We start from the raw sequence: 27,212 nt of genomic DNA, 5'->3' as shown, positions 1-27,212 counted from the left end.
ACAAAATACAGTGTAAAGCAGGAGACAGTTGATGAGAATTAAGATGCAGCATTGCTAGGAAGGAGAACAGATTCATTTTGGATTTTGTTAAGAGCAACCACAGAATGATTAGAAAAAGGGTTTATGGCTTCCAAACTAGTAGAGAGGGTAAAAATAATTTTAAAATCAAAATTCAGTCAAAAAAGGAGAGAGAGAGAGAGAGAGAGAGAAAGAAAGAAAGAAACAAAGAAAGAAAGAAAGAAGAAAGAAAGAAAGAAAAAGAAAGAAAGAAAGAAAGAAAGAAAGAAAGAAAGAAAGAAAGAAAGAAAGAAAGAAGAAAGAAGAAGATAGAAAGAAAGAAAGAGAGGGAGGGAGGGATAGAGGGAGGAGAGAAAGAAAGAGGGAAAGAGAAAGAAAAAAGGAAAGAAAAGGGCAACATAGTAACAGGAGGAAAATGTAAAGCACAAAACTAGAGGATGACAATAAATCCAACTCTAAAAGAAATCCTACAAAAGATGTGGATCAAAATCATCAATTTAAAAACAAAATTTTAGACCTAGTCTTTAATTCAGTAGTAAATTATTTGTAAGTGATATATTTGAAACACACGAGCTCCCTCTCTCCTCCAAAAAAAATCTAGATTAGATGATAAAAGGCAGGAAAGAGAATAAACCTTTGCTTATAACCTACTGTAATATACCCTCTTGTAATCTAAATTATGTCTCAGAGTTAGATTTTATTATTTCCATATTACAGACAGGGGATTTGGGGTGCAGTGCTTAACGGCTATACCCAGAGTCACACTTGGTAGTAACTTGCATAGCAAAGATCTGCAAAGACTGGCTCTTGCTGACATCAAAACACTGCCATGTGAAACAAAGTGGCTTTCAGAGCAGGACAGAGGTACTGAGACAGTCTCATGAAGACGAAGTAACAGGTAAAAAGGAAGCAGCTAATCACTGCTGATTGTCCCTGTAACTGCTTCTCAATGTTTTTTGTTTTCATTTCTTTGGGGCAGTGAAGACACAGACCACTGAATTCAGAAATCTTTATATTGTGAACTACTTTGTTCATTCCCTACTAAATTCACCTGCTCTGTTTAATTTGAAAAGCTGTATATTTTATTGTTTTTGATCAATTGTTTCTATTCAAAATGTTTACTCTTTTTAATCAATTGTTTTTATTCAAAATATTTTACGTAAGGGGTTCAACGTTTTTGTAAGAATGGGCTACCCGCGCAGGCATCTACCTGCTCACTGGTGGGAGAGTGAACATAAACATTTTCCAGGGAAATTGAGAAGAAGGCAGCTGACATGTTTCTGCAAAGAAGAAGCCATCTCTTTCTTTCCATCTCTCTCTCCCTAAGAAAGGCAGATCAGGTCTAAAGCCCTAGCAGGTTAGCCGTGTTTCTTCTAGAAGTCAGGCCTACGATGGAGTGGTAGAAGCTGACGGCAAGAGGAAAGAACTGGAATAGAGCTGGGTGCAGTGTGGCTAAGTCCAAAACGTAAAAAGCTGAGGTCACATGATGTTTTTATTTCAATAACTGACAGCCTGCATTTTAAATAAGGCTTAATTTTTTAGGTACGAATTGTTAACCTAATACATTTTAATCTTTTTAAGATGATGCATAGTTTGATCTTGTACATATTTTTGCCTGTATCTAACTCGCTAAATAGTGGTTCTTCACCCTCTCCATAGGTGCATGTCCATGCACCTGTCTTTGAGTAGATACATGGAGAGAAACAATAAGATGTTTGACATGACGTTCACCTAATTTCATAATGAGAATTTCTAAGTAGTAGATTTTAGATGGTATCTGTTTTCACTTTCACATTTTTTTAAATTTTGAGATGGAGTCTCGCTCTGTTGCCCAGGCTGGAGTGCAGTGGTGCGATCTTGGCTCACTGCAAACTCCGCCTCCCGGGTTCACGCCATTCTCCTGCCTCAGCCTCCCGAGTAGCTGGGACTACAGGTGCCCGCCACCACGCCTGGCTAATTTTTTGTATTTTTAGTAGAGACGAGATTTCACTGTGTTAGCCGGGATGGTCTCAATCTCCTGACCTCATGATCCACCCGCCTCGGCCTCCCAAAGTGCTGGAATTACAGGCGTGAGCCACTGCACCCAAATGAGAATGCACCTTAATAAAATTTTTAAAAATAATTCATGCTTATTGTAGACTGCTTATAAAATATTAAAAAGTATAAAAAAGCAAAATAAGTAACACTGCTAATTTTATCACTGTGAACATTTTAGTGAGCTTTCATTACAATCAACTTGAATGTTCAATTTGGACTCCTACTTTTTTTACATAATGTGCTTTTTCAGTGTCATTAATTATTTGGAGACATGGAGAATGGAACTATATTCCAGGAGTCCGGAGAGTGAGGAATGATGGTGAACTGGACTCCGGTTGTGGGAATAGAAATGAAAGTAAATGAAGAAACTTGAGAAATATTTAGAGATAAGATTGACAGAACACAGTGATGGACCTGATATGTATTTTGAAATAACTTTACGTGTTTTATTTCCACATATGTAAAGGTCTCATAATTTTGTCATAAATCACGCACAAAGAACACAAGGGTAACAATATCTTCATTCGATATACATGCAAATTTCTTACAAAGTCAGAGTTTAAAATTGTGAATTCATGTGCCAGCATATTTACTTAAAGGGTATAAAGAATCATGTTATGGGTATTATATTTTCTAATAATTTTACTCAACACTCTGAATGTGCATAGCCTATCCTAAAGATCAGATAGAAATGACGGGATCTGAAACGATACAGGAGAAAAAGTCTTGGCTCTTAACCAGAGACTTCTAAGGCATATTTCTGTCTTCACTACGTAACAGTGACATAACAGTGAAGTCTATTAATAATCCAAAACTGAAGCAAACTCACCTTTCTATACTGCTCCAATAATTGTTTTGAGGGTCTTTGCTACATACTTGAAATATATTTTCAAAGTTATCTGACTGATTTATGAAGAAACACACATGTGTTTTGTGCTTCACCAAAGCACATTTGGATATTATTAAACAGAAAAGATAAAATATTACATAGGTCTGAAGAATTAATTTAAAAATATTTCTTTAAGATAAACAGAGTACCAACTATATCTTAAATGTCATCGCTTTGGATGACCAACTAAGCACATTTACAGAGAACCGCATGGCTAAACAGGAATTATTTTGGTCTCTTTGTCATAAACTATTATGTGCAAAGACAGCAGCAGCATCTACATCGACCCTGCAGTGGGAAATCTGCCCTGTAACCAGTGGAATCTCCACTGGCAACAAGGGAAAGAATATACTTCCCACTATGCATAATTCCTCAAAAATTTTCTCATTTTGAGATTGGCTCAAAAACGATCTGCTAAATAAAATTCTAGCAATCACAGGTAAGAAAGAAGGAACTGTCAGCATTCCATCCTTTGGGCAGTAATTCAGAGCTGCTGTACAAGTCACATGCTGTTCTTATCAGAAATCTGCTTTCTTAGCTTTTCTTTACACATTCCAACCTATCTTCACATACACTGAGATTTCTGTGAGGAAGTGAGCACTATAACACATAATTATTGGTTGCTATTTTATGACTTGCCAGGTCTATGACATTCAGAATTAAATCATGTAGGCATGCATGCTGTGTGTCTTACCTGGCCAAGGCCCAAGGCAGCCAGCCATGTGTCCCTGGGAATGGCCCCTCTGCTGATTGGCATTTGTCTGCAGGATTGATGCAGCCACCCCAAGACCTTCTGAATTCTCAAGGTTCCTTGAAGAACTGCAGGGAACTTCACTTCTATGATTACTGAAACTGGAAGGTGCAGCAAACTCTTCCCAGGACAAACAGCTGGAATAGAAAGGCAACCATGAAACTCACTGACAACATTGTCTCCCCGTGTGAAAGTCATTGGAGGTCAAGCTCCAGTAAACCCATCCAATAAACCTATTTCATGGAGGATTCATTCATTCATTCCATAAATATCTCCTGAGGGTCTACTTTGTGCCAAGCACTATTCCCCACATCAGGACAGAATAGCCAACAAAAGAGGCAAAAACACCTACACTCGGAGCCTACATTTCACATTTTGGAAGGCTTCTTGGGCCAAAAGATCCCAGAGAGGAGGGCTCCATCCTTTCTCCTGCATCACCAGAGAAGAGCCTGCTGCACTGTACAACAGACAGGTCCAGGAAAGAAAATTCGAGCTCCTGGTTACAAATGATAACAACAAAGACTACAGCAACTGAGATGTTATGTTCCTTCTGCAAAGCTGAATTTCTCTAGTCTTAGTAAACATAAAGCTGTACTTTTCTTAGAAAAGCCAAGGGGAAATCAGAGGATGATTAATCGGAACCCTTGGAGTGAAGTGTAAGCCATCCGATATTCGGCTTAAGCTTCACTGTCTGTTTCTTAAGAGGAGTTACCTTGTGTTCATTACCCTAGAGAAAAGAAAGACAGACAGAAAAAGGAAACTGTCACAGATGCTGGGAAAGTAAGTACTGGTATTAGTAACAGAAAACCACAGTAACGTGAGGAGTCACTCTCAGAAAGACTTAAATCCTCTCTCACTCTCCAGCACATGGGAGGCCTAGGGATCTTTAGAGAAACCAGGGAGAAGGATAGATAATATAGCACCATGACTCTCCCAGGAAGACAAGATAGACGTGTGAGGCAGGGGCCCAATCTTTCAGCAGTTTCTACTCATTTGTAAGAAAACAAGGCTTGCTTTCTTATTTAAAGAACAAACCCTGTGTCCACCATCTGAATTATTCTTGGCATCTGATAAGGGATAGAGACTACAGAGGCAAATTTGAAAGAAGAAACATTTTATTTTACAAGCTTTATTTGAATATAAGCCTTAAATTTATGTTGACTAAATCCAAGAATAAGAATATACAACCAAAACACAGCAAGGGGCGGGGGAAGTTTTGAGTTTCTTTCCTAACTACAAACTCTACTAGGAGACTAATAATGGGGAAAACTTTCTCATGGAGCTGAATCCTGCAAAACCTGGTGATAAAGAAACAAGAAAATAAGAATTGCAGCTTATTTCCATTATCTTTTTCTTTCGTTATTTTATCTTTCTTAACCTATAATATATAAGATTTTGCTTGTCCTAAAAGTGAGCTCACTAAAAGTGAGCCTTCCTTTCGTGAAAATTGAAGCCCAGATATACCTATTAGGAAACTTTATATGAATGCAGTGTCTATATCTATATAATATTCATTTTTGTAGCCTGTAGGTCTGAATGGGTGACTAAATTAATTTTATAAAGGGCTCACTTGAAATAACAAAGAGACAATTCCTTAATATATAAGCACAAAAATGAAAATCAATTTGCAATCGTGATCAAAGATCAATAGTCACAAAAAAGGCTGACTAAGAAAGCAACATGAATATTCTGTAACTTGATCACAACCCATAATGAATGTTGTCCAGAGGAGAGCCTTTTAGCAATTCACAAGGCCCTGTGTGCCTAACAGTTAATTCCTGCTTACACAGAGTGTACAGATTCACGCTCAGGCACAACATATAAAATGCTGGGAAATACGGTGATTTTTGGGTGTGCTGCAGAACTGCCATTGAGCCATGAGGAAGACAGCCAAAGTGGAGAAATAGGAGAGCACAGCTATCCCATGAGGATCACACAGCCTCAGAGGAGACATAGGAAGGCACAGCATTCCCATGAGGAAGACATACCTCAGAGCAGACAGAGGAGAGCACAGCTTTCCCATGAGGAAGACAGCCTCAGAGGAGAATAGGAGACCACAGCTTTCCCATGAGGGAGACACAGCCTCAGAGGAGAATAGGAGAGCACAGCTATACCAGGAGGTAGACACTGCCTCAGAGGAGAATAGTAGAGCACAGCTATACCAGGAGGAAGCCACAGCCTCAGAGGAGACATAAGAGAGCGCAGCTTTCCCATGAGGAACACAAAGCCTCAGAGCAGACATAGGATGGCACAGATTTCCGATGAGGGAGACACAGCCTCAGGGGAGACACAGGAGGGTACAACATTCCCATATGGAAGACAGAGCCTCAGAGAAGACATATGAGAGCACAGCTTTCCCAGTTGGAAGACACAGACTCATAGGAGACATAGGAGGGTGCAGCTTTCCCATGAGGAAGACACAGCATCAGAGGAGACATAAGAGAGCACAGCTTTCCCATGAGGAAGACCCAGCATCAGAGGAGACATAGGAGAGCACAGATTTCCCTTGAGGAAGAAACAGACTCAGAGAAGAATAGGAGAGCACAGCTTTCACATGAGGAAGACACAACCTCAGAGGAGAAATAGGAGAGCACAGCTTTCCCATGAGAAAAACATAGCCTCAGAGGAGACATAGGAGGGCACAGCTTTCCCATGAGGGAGACACTGCCTCAGAGGAGAATAGTAGAGCACAGCTTTCCCATGAGAAAGATACAGCCTCAGAGAAGACATAGGAGAGCACAGATTTCACAGGAGGAAGACACAGACTCAGAGGAGACATGGGAGGATGCAGCATTCCCATGAGGAAGACACAGTCTTAGAGTAGAAATAGGAGAGTGCAGCTTTCCAATGAGGAAGACACAGCCTCAGAGGAGAAATAGGAGAGGGCAGCTTTTGCAGGAGGAAGACACAGCATCAGAGGAGAATAGGAGGGCACTGATTTCCCTTGAGGAAGAAACAGCCTCAAAGGAGAATAGGAGAGCCCAGGTTTCTGATGAGGAAGACAGCCTCAGAGTAGACATAGGAGAGCACAGCTTTCCCATGAGGAAGACACAGCCTCAGAGCACATATAGGAGGGCACAGCTTTCCCATGAGGAAGACAGCATCAGAGGAGACAAAGGACATCACAGCTTTCCCATGTGGAAGACAAGAGTAGAAATATGAGAGCGCAAATTTCCAATGGGGATGGAAGCAGCAGAGGAGACATAAGAGAGCAGAGCTTTCCCATGCGGAAGACACAGCATCAGAGGAGACACAGGAGAGCACAGATTTCCATTGAGGACGACAGCCTCAGAGGAGAAATCAGAGAGCGAAACTTTCCCATGAGGAAGACAGAGCATCAGAGGAGAACAGGAGAGCACAGCTTTCCCATGAGGAAGACACAGCCTCAGAGGAGACATAGGAAAGGGTAGCATTCCCATGAGGAAGACACAGCCTCAGAGGAGAACAGGAGAGCACAGCTTTCCCATGAGGAAGACACAGCCTCAGAGGAGACATAGGAAAGGGCAGCATTCCCATGAGGAAGACACAGCCTCAGAGGAGAAATAGGAGAGCACAGCATTCCCATGAGGAAGACACAGCCTCAGAAGAGAAATACGGGAGTACTACTTCCCCATGAGGATGACACAGCCTCAGAGGAGAATAGGAGAGCACAGTTTTCCCATGAGGAAGACACAGCCTCAGAGCAGACATAGGAGGGCACAGCTTTCACACGAGGAAGACATAACCTCACTGGAGAGTAGGAGAGCACAGCTTTCCCATGAGGAAGACACAGCGTCAGAGGAGGCAGAGGAAGGCACAGCTTTGTCTTGAGGAAGACAGAGACTCAGAGGAGACATCAGAGGGCACAACATTCCCATGAGGCAGAAAGCCTCAAAGGAGACAGAGAAGAGCACAGCCTTCCCATGAGGAAGACACAGCCTCAGAGGAGAAATTGGAGAGCACAGCCTTCCCATGAGGAAGACACAGCCTCAGAGGAGATATAGGAGAGCCCAGGTTTCCCATGAGGAAGAAACAGCCTGAGAGGAGAAATAGGACAGCACAGATTTCCCACGAGGAAGATACAGCCTCAGAGGAGAAATTGGAGAGCACAGCCTTCCCATTAGTAAGACACAGCCTCAGAGGAGATATAGGACAGCACAGGTTTCCCATGAGGAAGACACAGCCTCAGAGGAGAGTAGGAGGGCACAGCTTTCCCATGGCAAAGGGCTCTAGAAGACCTACACTCTGCTGTGAAGAAGGAAATCATCCCAAAAGTCCAGAGAAAGAGTCCTCCCAAATTCTTTATCAGCTCGTCATATGAGCTCACTTGATGGCTTCTGTGGGGTTCATTTATCCTTCTCCTCACTGGGGAGCTCTAGTCCACAAGTGTCCAGTTTCACATACAGCTGCAAGACCCTCCATACTAGGGCCACACTCCAGCATGCAGTCTTCACAGATTTTTTGATCAAATGGATCAAGAGTAGAGGGTCTGTCCATGAATAATAAAACATAGAGAGGAAATAAGACACATGGAACAGAATTCTCTCGTTGGGTTGATAATATGTATACCCAATAATTCTTTTTTTATTCCTTTTTAGGGGATGAAAAGTTTCTTTTCCTCACCTTTCACTAAGACTATGGCCAATGCCTCTGTAACAAAGTACAGATTAACGAGAGAAAAGCGTACTCATTTATTTAAAAAGTTTTATGTGGCACAGGAGTCTTCATAAGAAAATGTCCCAAAGAAACAGGAAACCTTGTGTATCATAGTGCTTAGTTAGGTTGGATGAACCGTGGACGCCAGGGACTGGTACAATTGGGCAGAGTGAGTATGTTGTCATGGAGATAAAGTGGGGGAACTTTGCAAGGCCTGTGTGTTCAAATTCTTCTCTGTGTCCCTGTATCTTCAGAGATAAGGATGTTTCTTTCTTCTGGGTATAAGGACTGCTCCTCTCAAATGAGGTCTTATGATCTGCTCCTGGGGGTGCAGAGAGTGACCTGCCTGCTTCTGCTTCTTCTCAAATGCTACTTGAGTTATCTCAGCTGATGCCCTTCCTGGGAGACAAAACCATCTTTGAGTATTTCAGGATTCCAAAATAGACTCCATTCCTTGGATTTACCAAAAGCACCATGCTAAAGGGCCTGTCAGGACGTTCACCAGACAGACTAACCTATTTCCCTGTAAGGGAAGTGGCTGGATGGTCCTGCCCGAGATTCTCTGATGTGGACCTCACCTGGGATGCAACCCTGGTACATCTCCTGCGTCTCAGTCGTTAGAAGTAATTTAAACAAAAATGGTCTTCTGATACAGTCATTGCTTAATTGCAATTTCAACTAAATATACCCCTCAGAATCTCCTTGAGTTCTATTCAATAACTAAATGTCTACTAAATGCCTACAATTGTGCTTTCAAGAGTAATAGCTGAGGCGAGCGCAGTGGCTCACACCATAATCCCGGCACTCTGGGAGGCCAAGGCGGGTGGGTCACTTGAAGTCAGGAGTTTGGGACCATCCTGACCAACATGGCAAAACCCCGTCTCTACTAAAATTACAAAAATTAGCCAGGCATGGTGGTGCATGCCTGTAGTACCAGCTACTTGGGAGGCTGAGGTAGGAGAATCACTTGAATCCAGGAGTCAGAGGTTGCAGTGAGCCAAGATCACAGCATTGCACTCCAGCCTAGGTGACAGAGTGAGACTCTGTCTCATTAAAAAAAGAAAGAAAGAAAAACAGTAGTAAGTGAATAATATGCAATATTATTCTTTCTACAGATTCATGTGCGTTGCATTTACACATGTTCTTATGTATTTTCATGAGAATTATATACTGTGCAATGTGTATTTTCAACAGTGAGACTAAAAACTTCTTATGTCTCTTTCTTCTTTGGCCTCAAACATTATTTTTTATGCTAACAAAATCATCTACATTATTACTCTGTGCTAAATAACATAAATAAATTAGTACACTATTCTCATTTACCCAACTTTTTAATACCGTTCCTACTAATATTTCCAAATATAAACTGTATCATCAGTAGTTCTAAAGAGTTTAGGTGCTCCCTCAATGTGCTCCTACAGCACCCTGAACTTCCTCTGTACGAGCTTTGATCATCCTGTATTGAAATGAGAAACTCCTGCATTTCCACTTGTCTGCTAACCCCAGCATAACACGTCTGCAGAGTAGGAAGTGTGTATCTTACTTATCCTTGCAGTCACAGTGCCTGAGACCCCAACATAACACGTCTGCAGTGTAGGGAGTGTGTATCTTACTCATCCTTGCAGTCACAGTGCCAGAGACCCCAGCATAACACGTCTGCAGTGTAGGGAGTGTGCATCTTATTCATCCTTGCAGTCACAGTGCCTGGGATAGGTGCTCAGTTGCTGAATGGCCACAGCCCGTGTGTTCTTTCTGTAGTGTGTGTCTCATTCGGAGGCCTAGCTGCTGACACAGGCTGAACTTCGACACAAACTTCTTTCCCACCAGTCTGTTTCAAAGTAGCTCAACCACGCCCCAACACACTTTGACCCTTTTTAGTATAGATTTTCAACTACTATTTTCTACTCCTTGAAAGCATAACAAATAAAAGAACTTTCTTTTTCAGTAAATTCTGAAACATAATTACCTTACCAGTCATGCCAGGTAAATCTCATTGAGCTCTTTTGATTAAGGTAATGCTAATTCATAAAAGAAAGTACCCTAAATTCTGACTTTAACAAACAGGGAAGATCAGGGATTTGTCTAATTCAACTCACAAAATTCGGTCACGTTTCTTTTACCGTGAGCATGGTGAAAGGGATTCAACTGACTAAATAAAGGAAAACAAAAGGAAAGGTTAAGTAATAGTATATTACATTTGGGGATGAGGGAGATTTTCTAATGCAATAACAGAGGGATTACTTTTGAACTTATTTTCCCCGTCTTTATTACTGACTTTGAAGAGGAGTAAATTGCATATTTTTTTTCTTTTTTTGAGACAGTCTAACTCTGTCGCCCAGGCTGGAGTGCAGTGGCATGATCTCAGCTCACTGTAGCCTCCGCCTCCTGGGTTCAAGCGATTTTCCTGCCTCAGCCTCCTGAGTAGCAGGGACTACAGGTATGCACCACCACATCCAGCTAATTTTTGTATTTTCAGTAGAGACAGTGTGTCACCATCTTGGCCAGGCTGGTCTCAAACTCCTGGCCTCAAGTGATCCACCTGTCTCAGCCTCCCACAGCGTTGAGATTACAGGGGAAGCAGAGATAGCAAATTTGATAAGGCTTTTGGAGCTGATGTTGGATTCTGCAGGAGTAATGTCACAAGGGGTGCCCACGTAGAAGGAGCCCCTTTACTGACAGAATTTATCATTACCTGGGTAACAGGCCTATTCAGCTGGGGAATATCCCCATCATCATAAAGTCAGCCCCTCATGTCTCACATACAAAGCATATCGGCTGGGTCATCTGGGGTGTTCCGCTTGGCATTTATAGGTGGAGTTGGACAGTCCACTTATCATGGAAAACAGACCTTCCCATGGCTTTTCTCTAGTCCACTCGGCTGGCTGTCCCCGTAGGAATAACCTCCTGTGTGTCTGGATCACATATACCAATCTGTGGTCGTTCAGTAGTGAGTGTGGGTCCTGCACCAGCCCAAACAACTCTTTCACTCTGCAGCATTTAAAACCAGAGACGCTGCTCCTAAATTAGTCACTGTCAATCTGTTTTAGTATAGGTTCCTCGAGAAGTTGATGATATCAATGTTCAAAATGGAGCAGTTCCTTCACAAGACACCCTCTGGTTTCAGTAGTAGTTGGTTTTTCCCTTCTCCCACCTTCACTACCTTCTTGGTGACCAGTTTTGAAGGTACTTTCTGGTGCCCAGGCTTAATGTTCCCCTTTCTGGGTGGCTTTGAATCTAGTGGCCTGAGTTGAGACAGACCCACATCTGAATTTAGTCCAGCCTCAAGGCCTGACCCAGCACCCTCTTTAGCTTTCATTTTAGCCATTATAGGTAATAATAACAAAGGGATTGAATCTTTTTCTTTTTCTTGTTAGTTTGCATTTTCTTATGCATCCAGTGAACTAATTCCTGGGAGGTTGGATCCATCTCTAAATTTGGCTGATAACTTTTACCTTTAGTAACTGATCTCAGCATAGCTGCAGCTTCATACCATGGGTGACCACGTGGCCACCTGGGAATCGAAGATTCTTCATCCTCCCGCCCTTTAATCCTTTCTCTTTTCAAAGCACATGCTTCCATCAGTCAGGGCCATTCAAGCAAATCCCACTTCACTGACATTATGTAGGAAAAACTCTCTCAAACCTCATTATTTTTCCTCTACTCTCACACCACAGAAATAATCAGCAGAGCAGACTTCTTTGACCAAATATATGGGGGTCTTTTCCCCATGCATCAAGCAGCAGACACGATTTGGATGTGCTCAAATTCATTTCTGACACTGTCTACCTTGAGATAGCATCAGGTCCCATAGGTTGGGGACTCAGTACCCAAGATTCTCGCCAAACTCCCAGAAACGAGTTGCAAGTCTGGGCCTCCAGAACGTCTGACTGACTGGCTTCAAGTTGAAGTTACCATGATCCCCTCATTGAGTTTGATTAATTTGCCACCGCAGCTCATAGAACTCAGAGAAACACGTTTGCCAGCTTATCATAAAAGATGATACAACAGATACAGGCGAAGAGACACATAAGGCAATGTATGGGGGATGTGGCATGGCACTTCCTCACCTCCCTGGACACTACCCTCCTCTATGAACCCCCACGTTTTCAGCTAACCAGAAGCTTTGGTGCCATTTTCAAATGCCATGGGCTCACTTTATATCTGTGTTACATTTTGATAATTCTAGCAATATTTCAAAATGTATTATTATACCTGTTATGGTGCTCCGTGATCAGTGACCTTTGACATTACTGCTATGTTCTGGGGCACCATGAGCTGCATTCATGTACAAAGGCATACTTAATTGATACATACTCTATGGACTCTGACTGCCTCACCAACCGGCTGCTGTCCAATCTCTCTTCCTCTCCTTGGGCCTCCCTATTTTCTGAGACTCAACAATGTGAAAATTAGGCCAATTAATAATCTTACAAGCCAAATAATAAACCTAAAATGGCCTATAAGTGTTCGTGTAAAAGGTAGAGTCTCATGCATTTCTCACTTAAAATCTAACGCTAGAAATGATTAAGCTTAGTGAAGAAGACATGTCAAAAGATGAGACCGGCTGAAAGCTAGGCCTCTTGGACAAAACAGCCAAATTGTGAATGCAAAGGCAAAGTTCTTGAAGGACACTAATCCAGTGAGCACACCATTGTAAGAAAGTGAAACAGCATTATTGTTGGTATGGAGAGTTTAATGGTCTGGATAGAAGGCCCAACCAGCCAGAACATTCCTTTATGCCAAATCCTAATTCAGAAGAAGGCCCTGACTCTTCAGTTCTATAAAGGCTGAGAGAAGTGTGGACGCTGCAGAAGAAAAGTTTGAAGCTAGCAGAGGTTGGTTCATGAGATTTAAGGAAAGAAGCCCTCTTCATAGCGTAACAGTGCAAGGTGAAGCAGGAAGTGTGATGGAGAATCTGCAGCAAGTTACCCAGAAGATCTAGCTCAGATCACTGATGAAGGCAGCCACACAACACAATAGATTTTCAGTGTAGATGAAAGAGCCTTCTCTACTGGAGGTACAAGTTATCTAGGACTTTCACGGTTAGAGAGAAGAAGTCAACGTCTGGCTTCAAAATTTCAAAAGACCGGTTGAGTCTCATGACGGGCTAATGCATCTGGCAACTTTATTGCAATGTTTCTTTATTTCAGTAGTCTAGAACTGAACTCGCAATATTTCCAAGATGTGCCTGTAAATAGGACAGATACAGTGAGTCATTAATGGTCAAGAAACCAAGTAATCTGATGATAGTAAACTAGCCTCAAGACTGAGGAAAAATTTTCCAGAAGAATTTGGGCCCATTATTGTCCTCATTCATGCACGCAATACTAACCTGCATGCCTACTTATGCCAAGAACTATTTTAAGAGATAGAGATGCAGCAATGAACAAAATAGTCTCTGCTCTCATGGAGCTTGCATAGGGCAGAGTGGGAGCAACCAGTGAAGAAATTTGAAAATGTGTATACAAGATAGGTCAGATGGTAAGAAGTGCTTTAAAGAAGAATAAAGTAAAATTAGAGAATAGAGAGTGAGAATGTGCCATTTTAAGTGAAACGGTCAGAAAAGATTCTTCTTATGACAGAGTAATAATTAATAATTAAACAAAGGCCTGGATAAGAGAGGAAGTAAGCCATGCTGATTCCTGATGAGGAAGCATTCCAGGCAAAGGGGACCACACATGCAAAGGCCCTGAGGCAGAAGCACATCTGCCTGGTGACTTTGAAGATTGCAATAATAGAGGGGAGATTGATTGGACTAGAGACCAGAGAAGTGTCAGAGGACAAGATGGTTTAAGAAATTCCTAGCCATGGAAGGTTTTAAGCAGATGAAATCATTATTTGCCTTATGCTTTAAAAAGACTTCCTCTGGGTCACCTGAGGTCATGAGTTCGAGACCAACCTGGCCAACATCACAAAACCCCATCTCTATTAAAAACACAAAAATTAGCCAGGCTTGGTGATGCATGCCTGTAGTCCCAGCTACTTGGGAGGCTGAGGCAGGAGAATCGCTTGAACCCAGGAGGTAGAAGTTGTAGTGAGCCCAGATTGCATCACTGAACTCCAGCCTGGGCGACAGAGGAGACCCCATCTCAAAAAATAAAATAAATAAAGGCTTACTCTGGTTGCTTAGTGAAGAACAAAGTGAAGGGAGAAAGAGAAAGGGAGAGGAGTTAGGAAGCAACTTTGATAATCCATGACAGCAATGACGTAAAGTGAAGCAGGTTGTACACAATTGGTGTGGCAAGGGAAGCTCAGACTCTGAACACAGTTCAACGGTGTATGCTGACATGAGGTTTAAGAAACAAAGAGGGGTCAGGGTAAGTTTTCTGGCCTAACAGCTGGTATGCTGGAGATGCTACTTACTGAGACGGAGAAGACGGAGGAGTGTTGGGCCCAGGGGTTGAAAGTGGAGGATCAAGAATTCCCTTATGGATGTGTGATAGTTGAGATGTCTATTAGTCTTCCAAGTGGTGTTAATTGGTAGATAATTAGATATGAGTCTAAATTTTAGAGGACAGGTAGGAGCTGATAATATGCATTCATGGACCATGCACACATACCTGGAATTTAATGCCATTGGACTTCATGAGATCACAGAGGCATGAGTGCACCTAGAAAAACGGTTGAGAACTGAGACCCGGGATACTCCGTTGTGAAAAGGTAAATATTCCTTATACATTTTGAATTTATAGAAATAATGACACAGTAGCCAGTTGCTGAAACACTACCCAGTTCAGAGTAAAACAAAATTCCTATTTTATAGAATCACTGAATGCCATTTAAAATTCAGAATACTTGCAGAGATCCCAAATATCTTAATAAAGATGAATGCCTAAGTTCAGATTCGTGGCCTAGACTCTGCCTTCCCTGATCATCTATTTAAAAATCACAATAATGATAATAATAAGAAAATATTTATGGATCACTAGATATGTTGAAATACACTCAAAGGTAGATTCATTTCTTTTCTACTATACCCTTGTAACTATCAGTCTGTAAAATAGTTTTATTAGAAAGGCACAGTCACCCTCAAGCCAACAGCAGCTTATAAATATGGGGCAAGGAGCCTGGTGTGGGGAAGCTGAGAAATAATTAAGAGAACCAGTAGATATGAAGCTAACAAATAACACTGTCAACCAGAATTATGCAGATAAGTCAGAGGAAGTGCAAGTGGCGGGTCAAGACAGGTAGACAGACAGAAACCAGGAGTGAGAGACGGGAGGTCCAAAGTGCAAAAAACACTCAAGCACCAGTCAATCCATGGGAGCTTACCGCGGGAGGGGCAGCTGAAGAGAGGAGCATCCAGGTAGAGGGGAAGGAATGGAGGTGTGAGCAGGAGGCAGGAGAGCACAAGCTATTTGCTATGTTTGGAGAGTGAGGTGCTTTTTTGAGGCTGAGAAAATAACTGGAAGCCAGAATCTGGAGGACTGGGTATATCATGTTAAACAGCAAGCACTTGATTCTGCACGTGTTGGAAGCCAGTACATGGCTTCTAAGCAAGGCAGTGACATGATCACATCACATTTTAGGAAGCATATAAATTAGGCATGACCACAGGCAGGAAGACCTCAGGGATCTCTTATAGTCAGGGATAAGAGTCTAAACAACAAGGTGGCCATGAACATTCAAAGAAAGAAGAATGAAGAGACTTTAGAAGGCAGGCTCCATGGGACCCGAGTGAAGGGGTTTGGGAGACTCACAGCTTTCTGCTGTGAAGTCAAGGATATCACAAACTATCAGAATAAAAGAAACAGTCCTAGGGCTGGGGGTTGGTGGATGAATGCAGTTCCATTTTGAACAGGAGGAGAAAATTCAGGAAATTCATTTTGATTGATGAGGCAAAATAATTTGAAGCTGAACATTATAGAAGCAACAACAATTCTTATGATGTTGGAGTATAGGAAACAGGCCCAAGAAAGCACGGTATTTCCTGTTTCTCTTCTGATTCAATAAATAATAAGAATATTTTCTGTTAAGGTTTTTGATAACCTGTTGTTTTAATTAATCAAAAGGAGACAAGATAAATTTGAACTTAAAAGCATAAGAAAATCAGTTGTCTTTTTAGAAAAGGTGAGTCAGCATGCGTAGGAAGAATCAATATCATGAGAATGGCCATACTGCCCAAGGTAATTTATAGATTCAATGCCGTCCCCATCACGCTACCAATGACTTTCTTCACAGAATTGGAAAAGACTACTTTAAAGTTCATATGGAACCAAAAAAGAGCCCACATTGCCAAGTCAATCCTAAGCCAAAAGAACAAAGCTGGAGGCACCACTCTACCTGACTTCGAACTATACTACATGTCTACAGTAACCAAAACTTCATGGTATTGGTACCAAAACAGAGATATAGATCAATGGAACAGAACAGAGCCATCAGAAATAATGCCCTACAATCATCTGATCTTTGACAAACCTGACAAAAACAAGAAATGGGGAAAGGATTCCATGTTTAATAAATGGTGCTGGGAAAAGTGGCTAGTCATATGTAGAAAGCTGAAACTGGATCCCTTCCTTACACCATACACAAAAATTAATTCAAGAGGGATTAAAGACTTACATGTTAGACCTGAAACCATAAAAACCCTAGAAGAAAACCTAGGCAATACCATTCAGGACATAGGCATGGGCAAAGACTTCATCTCTAAAACACGAAAAGCAATGGCAACAAAAGCCAAAATTGACAAATGGGATCTAATTAAACTAAAGAGCTTCTGCATAACAAAAGAAAAGACCATCAGAGTGAAAAGGCAACCTACAGAATGGGAGAAAATTTTTGCAACCTACTCGTCTGACAAAGGGCTAATATCCAGAATCTACAATGAAATCAAACAAATTTACAAGAAAAAAACAACCCCATCAAAAAGTGGGCAATGAATATGAACAGAAACTTCTCAAAAGAAGACATTTATGCAGCCAACAGACACATGAAAAAATTCCCATCATCACTGGCCATCAGAGAAATGCAAATCAAAACCACAATGAGATACCATCTCACACCAGTTAGAATGGCGATCATTAAAAAGTCAGGAAAAAACAGGTGCTGGACAGGATGTGGAGAAATAGGAAAAATTTTACACTGTTGATGGGACTGTAAATTAGTTCAACCATTGTGGAAGTCGGTGTGGTGATTCCTCAGGGATCTAGAACAAGAAATACCATTTGACCCAGCCATCCCATTACTGGGTATATACCCAAAGGATTATAAATCATGCCGCTATAAAGACACATGCACACGTATGTTTACTGCGGCACTATTCACAATAGCAAAGACTTGGAACTAAGCCAAATGTCCAACAATGATAGACTGGATTAAGAAAATGTGGCACATATACACCATGGAATACTATACAGGCATAAAAAATGATGAGTTGGTGTCCTTTGTAGGGACATGGATGAAGCTGGAAACTATCATTCTCAGCAAACTACCACAAGGACAAAAAACCAAACACCGCATGTTCTCACTCATAGGTGGGAATTGAACAATGAGAACACTTGGACACAGGATGGGGAACATCACACACCAGGGCCTTTCATGGGGTGTGGGGAGTGGGGAGGGATAGAATTAGGAGATATACCTAATGCTAAATGACGAGTTAATGAGTGCAGCACACCAACATGGCACATGTATACATATGTAACAAACCTGCACATTGTGCACCTGTACCCTAAAACTTAAAGTATAATAATAATAAAATAAAAAAAGTTAAAGAACAGTCTTCAAACTGAAAGAAAAGGGCACACATCAAAAATGCAAAATGTGGGGGAGTGATTGAGTTAAAGAGCAGAGTGATTGCGTTTCCCCATTTCTTATTATCAAAATTAAGTTGCTATCCATTCAAAATTACCTATTGAAACCATAAAATGTTCTTTTCATGCCTCATGGTAACCAAAAGGCAAAAATTTTTAATAGGTACACTAAAAATAAAAGAACAAGAAGCAAAAACACACAGAAAAATATCACTTAACTACAAAGGAAGACAATAAAGGAACAAAAAGATACAAAAATTCTAAAAGACAACAAGAAAACCATGTATGGCAGTACAAGTCCTTATCTATCAATAATTACCTTGAATGTAGATAGATTAAATTATCCAGGAAGAAGACAGAGAATGGGTAAATGGATTAAAAACAAGACCTAACTATGTTCTTTCTACAAGAGACTCCTGTCACCTGTAAATACACACATAAATTGAAAGTGATCACATGGAAAAATATATTTTATGACAATGGAAATCAAAAGAATGCAGCAGTAAGTATATTTATATCAAATAAAATAGACTTCTAGTAAAAAACTATAAACACAGAAAAACAAGGCCATTATGTAATAATAAAGGGGTGAGCACAACAAGAGAATACAATAATTGTAAATATACAATGCACTCAACATTGGAGAACCTAAATATATAAAGCAAACATTAATAGATCTAAAAGGAGAGACAAAAACCTGTGCAATAATAGTAAGAAACCTCGACATCCCATTTTCAGTAATGAAAAGATCGTTGAGAAAAAACATCAACAAGGAAACATTTAAACTGCACTTTACATCAAAAGAATTTAACAGTTATTTACATAACATTTCATCCAACAATTGAATAATTCACAGTCTTTTCTCCTGCACATGGAACATTGTCCATGATAGATATGATAGACCACAAAACAAGTCTTAGCTAATCAAAAAATCAAATCATATCACTTGTTTTTTCTGACCATAAGGAATAAAGCTAGAAATAAACAACAAGAGGAACTTCAGAAATTGTGCAAATACATACAAATTAAACAACATATCCTTAAACAACCAATGGGTCAATGAAACAAAATTTAATTTTAAAAATATCTTAAGACAAATAAAAATGAAATCAGAACATATGAAAACTTATGAAATACAGCAAAACAGTCCTTAGAGGAAAGTTTATAGCAATACATTTCTACATCAATAAAGAAGAAAGATAATGAATAAACCATCTAACGATGTATTTCAAGGAACTATAAAATCAAGAACAAACTAAGACCCAAATTAGCAAAAGAATATAAAGATCAGAACACAAATATACAAAATGAAGACAAAAAATACCAATGATTAAATGAAAGAATGTTTTTTGAAAAGGTAAAATTGACAAATGTTTTGTCAACCTAAGAAAAAAGAGAAAATTTACATAAAATCAGAAATGAAAAAGGGTATACTATGATGGACACTACAGAAATATAAGGAATCATGAGTAAGTACTACAAACAATTATACATCAATAAATTGAAAAACTTAGAAGAAATATGTATGCTCTGGACACATATAACCTATCAAAATTGAAGAAAGAAGGAATAGAAAATGTGAACACACCAATGACAAATAATGAGATGGAAGGAGCGATTAGTCTGTCAGTCAAGGAAAATCCAAAACTCTTCACACAGTAGCTCACACCTGTAATCTCACATTTTAGGAGCCCAATGCAGGAGAATCATTAGAGGCCAGGAGTTCAAGATTAGCCTGGGCAACACAACGAGACTCCATCTCTAAAAATAAAAATAAAAATTCCCCAGGTATAGTGGTGTGTACTTGTACTCAGGAGGCTGAGGCAGGAGGATCACTTAAGACCAGGAGTTTGAGGCTGCAGTCAGCTATGACTGCACCACTGTATGCCAGCCTTAGTGATAGAGTGAGACTCTGTCTCTAAAAAAAATAGAAGAAGAAAGAAAATTTCACAACTTGTTGGTTTTCACTGACAAATTCTACAAAACGTTTAAAAAACCTATACAGATTATTTACAAATGATTTCAAAAAAATGTAAAGGAGGGAACTCTTGCAAACGCATTCTATGAAGACAGCATTACCTGATTCCAAAATGAGACAAGAACAGCAAATAAAAGAAAACTCCAGGCCAATATCATTGATAAACGTAGATGCAAACATTCAAAACGAGTACTGTTAGCAATGATAATTCAAAAGCACATTAAAAATATTATTCACCATAATCAAGTGGTACTTACCCGGGGAGGTAAGGATGGTCTAACACATGTAAATCAATAAATGTGATACATCACATTAAACAATGAAGGATAAAAAACATATAATCATTTCAATAGATGCAGAAAAAGCATTTGACAAAATTAGACATCCTTTTATGATCAAATTTTTTGACAAATTATTTACAAAAGAACATAATAAAATAAAGACCATATGTGATAACCCACAGGCAACATTATACTGAATGGTGAAAAGTTGAAAGCTTTGCCTCTAGGATCTGGAACAAGACAAGGATGTTCACTTTAATCACTTTTTTCAACATACTAATGGAAATCCTAGTCAGAACAGTTAGGTAAGGGAAAGAAATAAAAGGCATCCAAATTGGAAAAAAAAGGCTAATTGTCCCTCTTTGCAGATGACATGATCATATATGTAGAAAACCCTAATTATACCACTGAGAATCAGAAGTAGTAAATGAATACAACAAGGTTTCAAGATACAAAAGCAACATAAAAAATCAGTAACATCTCTCTACACCAATAGCAGACTATCTGAAAAAGGAATCAAGAAAGTAATCCCATTTAAAACAGCTATTAAAGAAACAAAATACCTACAAGTAAATTAAGCCATGGAAAGATGAAAATTATTAAACATTGATAAAAGCAATTGAAAAAAGTTAAAATAAATAGAAAGATATCCCATATTCATGGACTAGAAGAATTAATATTGTTGAAATGACCATACTACTCAAATCAATCTATAGATCCAATATAATCTCTGTCAAATTTCTAATTTCATTCTTCACAGATATTAAAAAAGATCTTAAAATCCATGTGAAACTACAAAACACCCCAAATAGCCAAATAAATCTTAAGGAGAAAGAGCAATGCTAGAGGTATTACAGTATCTAATTTCAAAATATATTACAAAGCTATCCTAACTGAAACAACATGGTATTGCCATAAAAACAGGCACATAGACCAGTGGAACAAAAACAGAGAGCCCAAGTATAAATCCACAGATTTACCTACGACTTATTTTTGACAAAGATGCAAACATTCAATGGGGAAAAGACAGTCTTTTCAACAAATGGTGCTGGGAAAAGTGGATATCCACATACAAAAGAATGAAAGTAGACCCCTGTCTCTCATCATATACAAAAATCAACTCAAAATAAATTAAATATTCAAATGTAAGACCTCAAACTATGAAACTAGTAGAAGAAAACATAGGTGAAATATTATATGTCATTAGCCTGGGCAAGGACTTTTTAGAAAAGACATTGAAAGACATGCACAACAAAAGCAAAAATAAACAAATGGGATTACACCAAATAAAAACTTCCGCACTGCATAGGAAACAATCACTAGAGTGAACAGACAACCTAGAAAATGGGAGAAAATATCTGCAAATTATTCACTTGATAAGGGGTTAATATCTCAAATTTATAGAAAACTCAAGTCAATAGCAAAAATACAAATAATTGGATTAGAAAATAAGAGAGCTGAATAGACGTTTCTCCAAGTAAGACATAAAAATCACCAACAGGTATATGAAAAAAATGCTCACCATCACTAATCATCAGAGAAATGCAAGTCAAACCTGTCAGGCCTCTGGGCCCAAGCTAAGCCATCATATCCCCTGTGACCTTCACGTACACATCCAGATGGCCAGTTCCTGCCTTAACTGATGACATTCCAACACAAAAGAAGTGAAAGTGGCCTGTTCCTACCTTAACTGATGACATTATCTTGTGAAATTCGTTCTCCTGGCTCAAAAGCTCCCCTACTGAACACCTTGTGACCCCCACTCCTGCCCGCCAGAGAACAACTCCCCTTTTTCCTTTACCTACCCAAATCCTATAAAATGGCCCCACCCCTATATTCCTTCACTGACTCTCTTTTCAGATAAGCCCACCTGCACCCAGGTGAAATAAACAGCTTTATTGCTCACACAAAGCCTGTTTGGTGGTCTCTTCACACGGATGTGAGTGAAATTTGGTGCCATGACTCGGATTGGGGGACATCCCTTAAGGAGATCAATCCCCTATCCTCCTGCTCTTTGCTCCGTGAGAAAGATCCACCTATAAATTCAGGTCCTCAGACCAAACAGCCCAAGAAACATCTCACCAATTTCAAATCCAGTAACAGTAAGTGGCCTTTTTTACTCTCTTCTCCAACCTCCCTCACTATCCCTCAATCTCTTTCTCCTTTCAATCTTGGCACCACACTTCAATCTCTCTCTTCTGTTAATTTCAATTCATTTCATTTTCTGGTAGAGACAAAGGAGACACGTTTTATCCGTGGACCCAAAACTCTGGCGCCGATCACAGAGTAGGGAAGCCAGCCTTCCCTTGGTGTTCAATCATTGCAGGGACACCTCTCTGATTATTCACCCAGGTTTCAGAGGTGTCAGACCACACAGGGATGTCTGCCTTGGTCCTTCACCCTTAGCGGCAAGTCCCGCTTTTCCGGGGGAGGTGCAAGAACCCCAACCCCTTCTCTCCGTGTCTCTACCCCTTCTCCACTTTTCTGGGGGAGAGGAAAGAACCCCTCAACCCCTTCTCCTTCACCCTTAGTGGCAAGTCCTGCTTTTCTGGAGGAGAGGCAGGAACCCCAACCTCTTATCTCTGTGCCCCGATCCCTTATTTCCACACCCCGACCTCTTATCTCTGTGCCCCAGCCCCTTATTTCCATGACCCAACCCCTTCTCTGCTTTTCTGGAGGGCAAGAACCCCCACCCCTTCACCATGTCTCTACTCTCTTTTCTCTAGGCTTGCCTCCTTCACTATGGGCAAGCTTCCACCTTCCATTCCTCCTTCTTCTCCCTTAGCCTGTGCTCTTAAGAACTTAAAACTTCTTCAACTCTCACCTGACCTAAAATCTAAGCATCTCGCATCATATTTTCTTCTGCAATGCCACTTGACCCCAATACAAACTCAACAGTAGTTCCAAATAGCTGGAAAACAGCACTTTCAATTTTTCCATCCTACAAGATCTAAAGAATTATTGTCGTAAAATAGGCAAACGGTCTGAGGTGCCTGATGTCCAGGCATTCTTTTGCATATCAGTCCCTCTCTAGTCTCTGTTCCCAATGCGACTCATCCCAAATCTTCCTTCTTTCCCTCCCACCTGTCCCCTCAGTCCCAACCCCAAGCGTTGCTGAGTCATTCTAATCTTCTTTTTCTACAGACCCATCTGACCTCTCCCCTCCTCGCCAGGCTGAGCTACTCCCAATTCTTCCTCAGCCTCTGCTCCTCCACCCTATAATCCTTTTATCACCTCCCCTCCTCACACCTGATCTGGCTTTCAGTTTCGTTCTGTGACTAGCCCTCCCCCACCTGCCCAGCAATTTACTCTTAAAAAAGTGGCTGGAGCTAAAGGCATAGTCAAGGTTAATGCGCCTTTTTCTTTATCCCAAATCTGATAGTGTTTAGGCTCTTTTTCATCAAATATAAAACTCCAGCCTAGTTTATGGCTCATTTGGCAGCAACCTTGAGATACTTTACAGCCTTAGACCCTAAAAGGTGAAAAGGCTGTCTTATTCTCAATATACATTTTATTACCCAATCTGCCCCCAACATTAAATAAAACTCCTAAAATTAAATTCCGGCCCTGAAACCCCACAACAGGACTTGATTAACCTCCCCTTCAAGGTGTACAATAATAGAGTAGAGGCAGCGAAGTAGCAACATATTTCTGTGTTGCAATTCCTTGCCTCCACTGTGAGACAAACCCCAGCCACATCTCCAGCACACAAGATCTTCCAAACGCCTAAACTGCAGTGGCCATGCATTCCTCCAGAACCGCCTCCCCTAGGAGCTTGCTACAAGTGCCAGAAATCTGGCCACCAGGCCAAGGATTGCCTGCAGCCCAGGATTCCTCCTAAGCCATGTCCCATCTCTGCAGGACCCCACTGGAAATCTGACTGTCCAACTCACTTGGCAGCCACTCCCAGAGCCCCTGGAACTCTGGCTCAAGGCTCTCTGACTCCTTCCCAGATCTTCTCGGCTTAGCAGCTGAAGACACGGTGCCCGATCAACTCGGAAGCCCTGTAGACCATCACAGACGCTGAGCTTTAGGTAACTCCCACAAAGGAAGGTAAGTCCATCCTCTTCTTAATCAATATGGAGGCTACCCACTCCACATTACCTTCTTTTCAAGGGCCTATTTCCTTTGCCTCCATAACTGTTGTTAAGTATTGACAGCCAGGCTTCTAAACCTCTTAAAACTCCCCAACTCTGGTGCCAACTTAGACAATAGTCTTTTAAGCACTCCTTTTTAGTTATCCCCACCTGCCCAGTTCCCTTATTAGGCTGAGACACTTTAACTAAATTATCTGCTTCCCTGACTATTCGTGGACTATAGCTACATCTCATTGCTGCCCTTCTTCCCAATCCAAAGCCTCCTTTGCATCCTCCTCTTGTATCCCCCCGCCTTAACCCACAAGTATAAGATACCTCTACTCCACCATCTCATTAAATTCCTAATCACCCTTACCCCGCTCAATGCCAATATCCCATCCCACAGCATGCTTTGAAAGGATTAAAGCCTGTTATCACTCGCCTGCTACAGCATGGCCTTTTAAAGCCTATAAACTCTCCTTACAATTCCCCCATTTCACCTGTCCTAAAACCAGACAAGCCTTACAAGTTAGTTCAGGATCTATGCCTTATCAACCAAATTGTTTTGCCTATCCACCCCATGGTGCCAAACCCATATACTCTCCTATCCTCAATACCTCCCTCCACAATCCATTATTCTGTTCTGGATCTCAAACATGCTTTCTTTACTATTCCTTTTCAACCTTCATCCCAGCCTCTCTTCACTTTCACTTGGACTGACCCTGACACCCATCAGGCTCAGCAAGTTACCCAGGCTGTACTGCCGCAAAGCTTCACAGACAGCCTCCATTACTTCAGTCAAGCCCAAATTTCTTCCTTATCCATTACCGTCTCAGCATAATTCTCATAAAAACACACGTGCTCTCTCTGCCAATCATGTCTGACCAACCTCTCAAACCCCAAACCCTTTTAAAAGATAACAACTCCTTTCCTTCCTGGGAATGGTTAGATACTTTTGCCTTTAGATACTTGGTTTTGCCATCCTAACAAAACCATTATATAAATTCACAAAAGGAAACCTAGCTGACCCCATAGATCCTAAATCCTTTCCCCACTCCTCTTTCTGTTCCTTGAAGACATCTTTAGACACTGCCCCCATCCTAGATCTCCCTGACTCATCCTAACCCTTTTCATTACACACAGCTGAAGTGCAGGGCTGTGCAGTCAGAATTCTTACACAAAGACCGGGATCGCGTCCTGTAGCCTTTTTATCCAGACAACTTGACCTTACTGTTTTAGGCTGGCCATCATGTCTCCGTGCAGCGGCTGCTGCCACACTAATACTTTTAGGGGCCCTTAAAATCACAAACTATGCTGAATTCACTCTCTACAGCTCTCATAATTTCCAAAATCTATTTTCTTTCTCACACCTGATGCATATACGTTCCGCTTACCGGCTACTTCAGCTGTATTCACTCTTTGTTGAGTCTCCCACAATTACCATTGTTCCTGGCCCGACCTCAGTCCGGCTTCCCACATTACTCCTGATACCACACCTGACCCTCATGACTGCATCTCTCTGATCCACCTGACGTTCATCCCATTTCCCCATTTCCTTCTTCCCTGTTTCTCACCCTGATCTCACTTGGTTTATTGATGGCAGTTCCACCAGACCCAATCACCACACACCAGCAAAGGCAGGCTATGCTATAATACAAGCCACTAGCCCACCTCTTAGAACCTCTCATTTCTTTTCCATTGTGGAAATCTATCCTCAAGGAAATAACTTCTCAGTGTTCCATCTGCTGTTCTTCTACTCCTCAAGGATTATTCAGGCCCCCTCCCTTCCCTACACATCAAGTTCAAGGATTTGCCCCCCACCCAGGACTGGCAAATTAGATTTACTCAACATGCCCCAAGTCAGGAAACTAAAATACCTCTTGGTCTAGGTAGACACTTTCACTAGATAGGTAGAGGCCTTTCCCACAGGGTCTAAGACCACCGCAGTCATTTCTTCCCTTCTGTCAGACATAATTCCTCTTTTTGGCCTTCCCACCTCTATACAGTCTGATAGCAGACCGGCCTTTATTAGTCAAATCAGCCAAGCATTTTTTCAGGCTCTTAGTATTCAGTGAAACCTTTATATCCCTTACAGTCCTCAGTCTTCAGGAAAAGTAGAACAGACTAATAGTCTTTTAAAAACACACCTCACCAAGCTCAGCCACCAACTTAAAATGGACTGGACAATACTTTTACCACTTCCCCTTCTCAGAATTCAGGCCTGTCCTCAGAATGCTACAAGGTACAGCCCATTTGAGCTCCTGTATAGACGCCCCTTTTTATTAGTCCCGTCTCATCTCAGACACCAGACCAACTTGGACTGTGCCCCAAAAAACTTGTCATCCCTACTGTCTTCTGTCAAGTCATACTCCTATTCACCATTCTCAACTACTCATACCTGCCCTGCTCTTGTTTAAACTGCCAGTTTACACTGTTTCTCCAAGCCATCACAGCTGATATCTCCTGGTGCTATCCTCAAACCGCCACTCTAAACTCTTAAAGTAAATGAATAACCTTTGCTGGCAAAGCTATGCTGAACCTCCTTAGGCACTCTCTAATTAAATGTCCTAGGTCGTCCAAATTCTTAGTCCTTTAATACCTGTTTTTCGCCTTCTCTTATTCCATTTAGTTTTTCAATTCATACAAAACTGTACCCAGGCCATCACCAATAATTCTACATGACAAATGTTTCTTCTAACAACCCCACAATATCACTCCTTACCACAAAATCTTCCTTCAGCTTAATCTCTCCCACTCTAGGTTCCCACACCACCCCTAATCCTGCTCGAAGCAGC

The sequence above is a fragment of the Symphalangus syndactylus genome, chromosome 21, assembly GCF_028878055.3.
Source record: "Symphalangus syndactylus isolate Jambi chromosome 21, NHGRI_mSymSyn1-v2.1_pri, whole genome shotgun sequence".
Classification (NCBI taxonomy): domain Eukaryota; kingdom Metazoa; phylum Chordata; class Mammalia; order Primates; family Hylobatidae; genus Symphalangus; species Symphalangus syndactylus.
Note: the sequence above shows the minus strand (reverse complement) of the source record.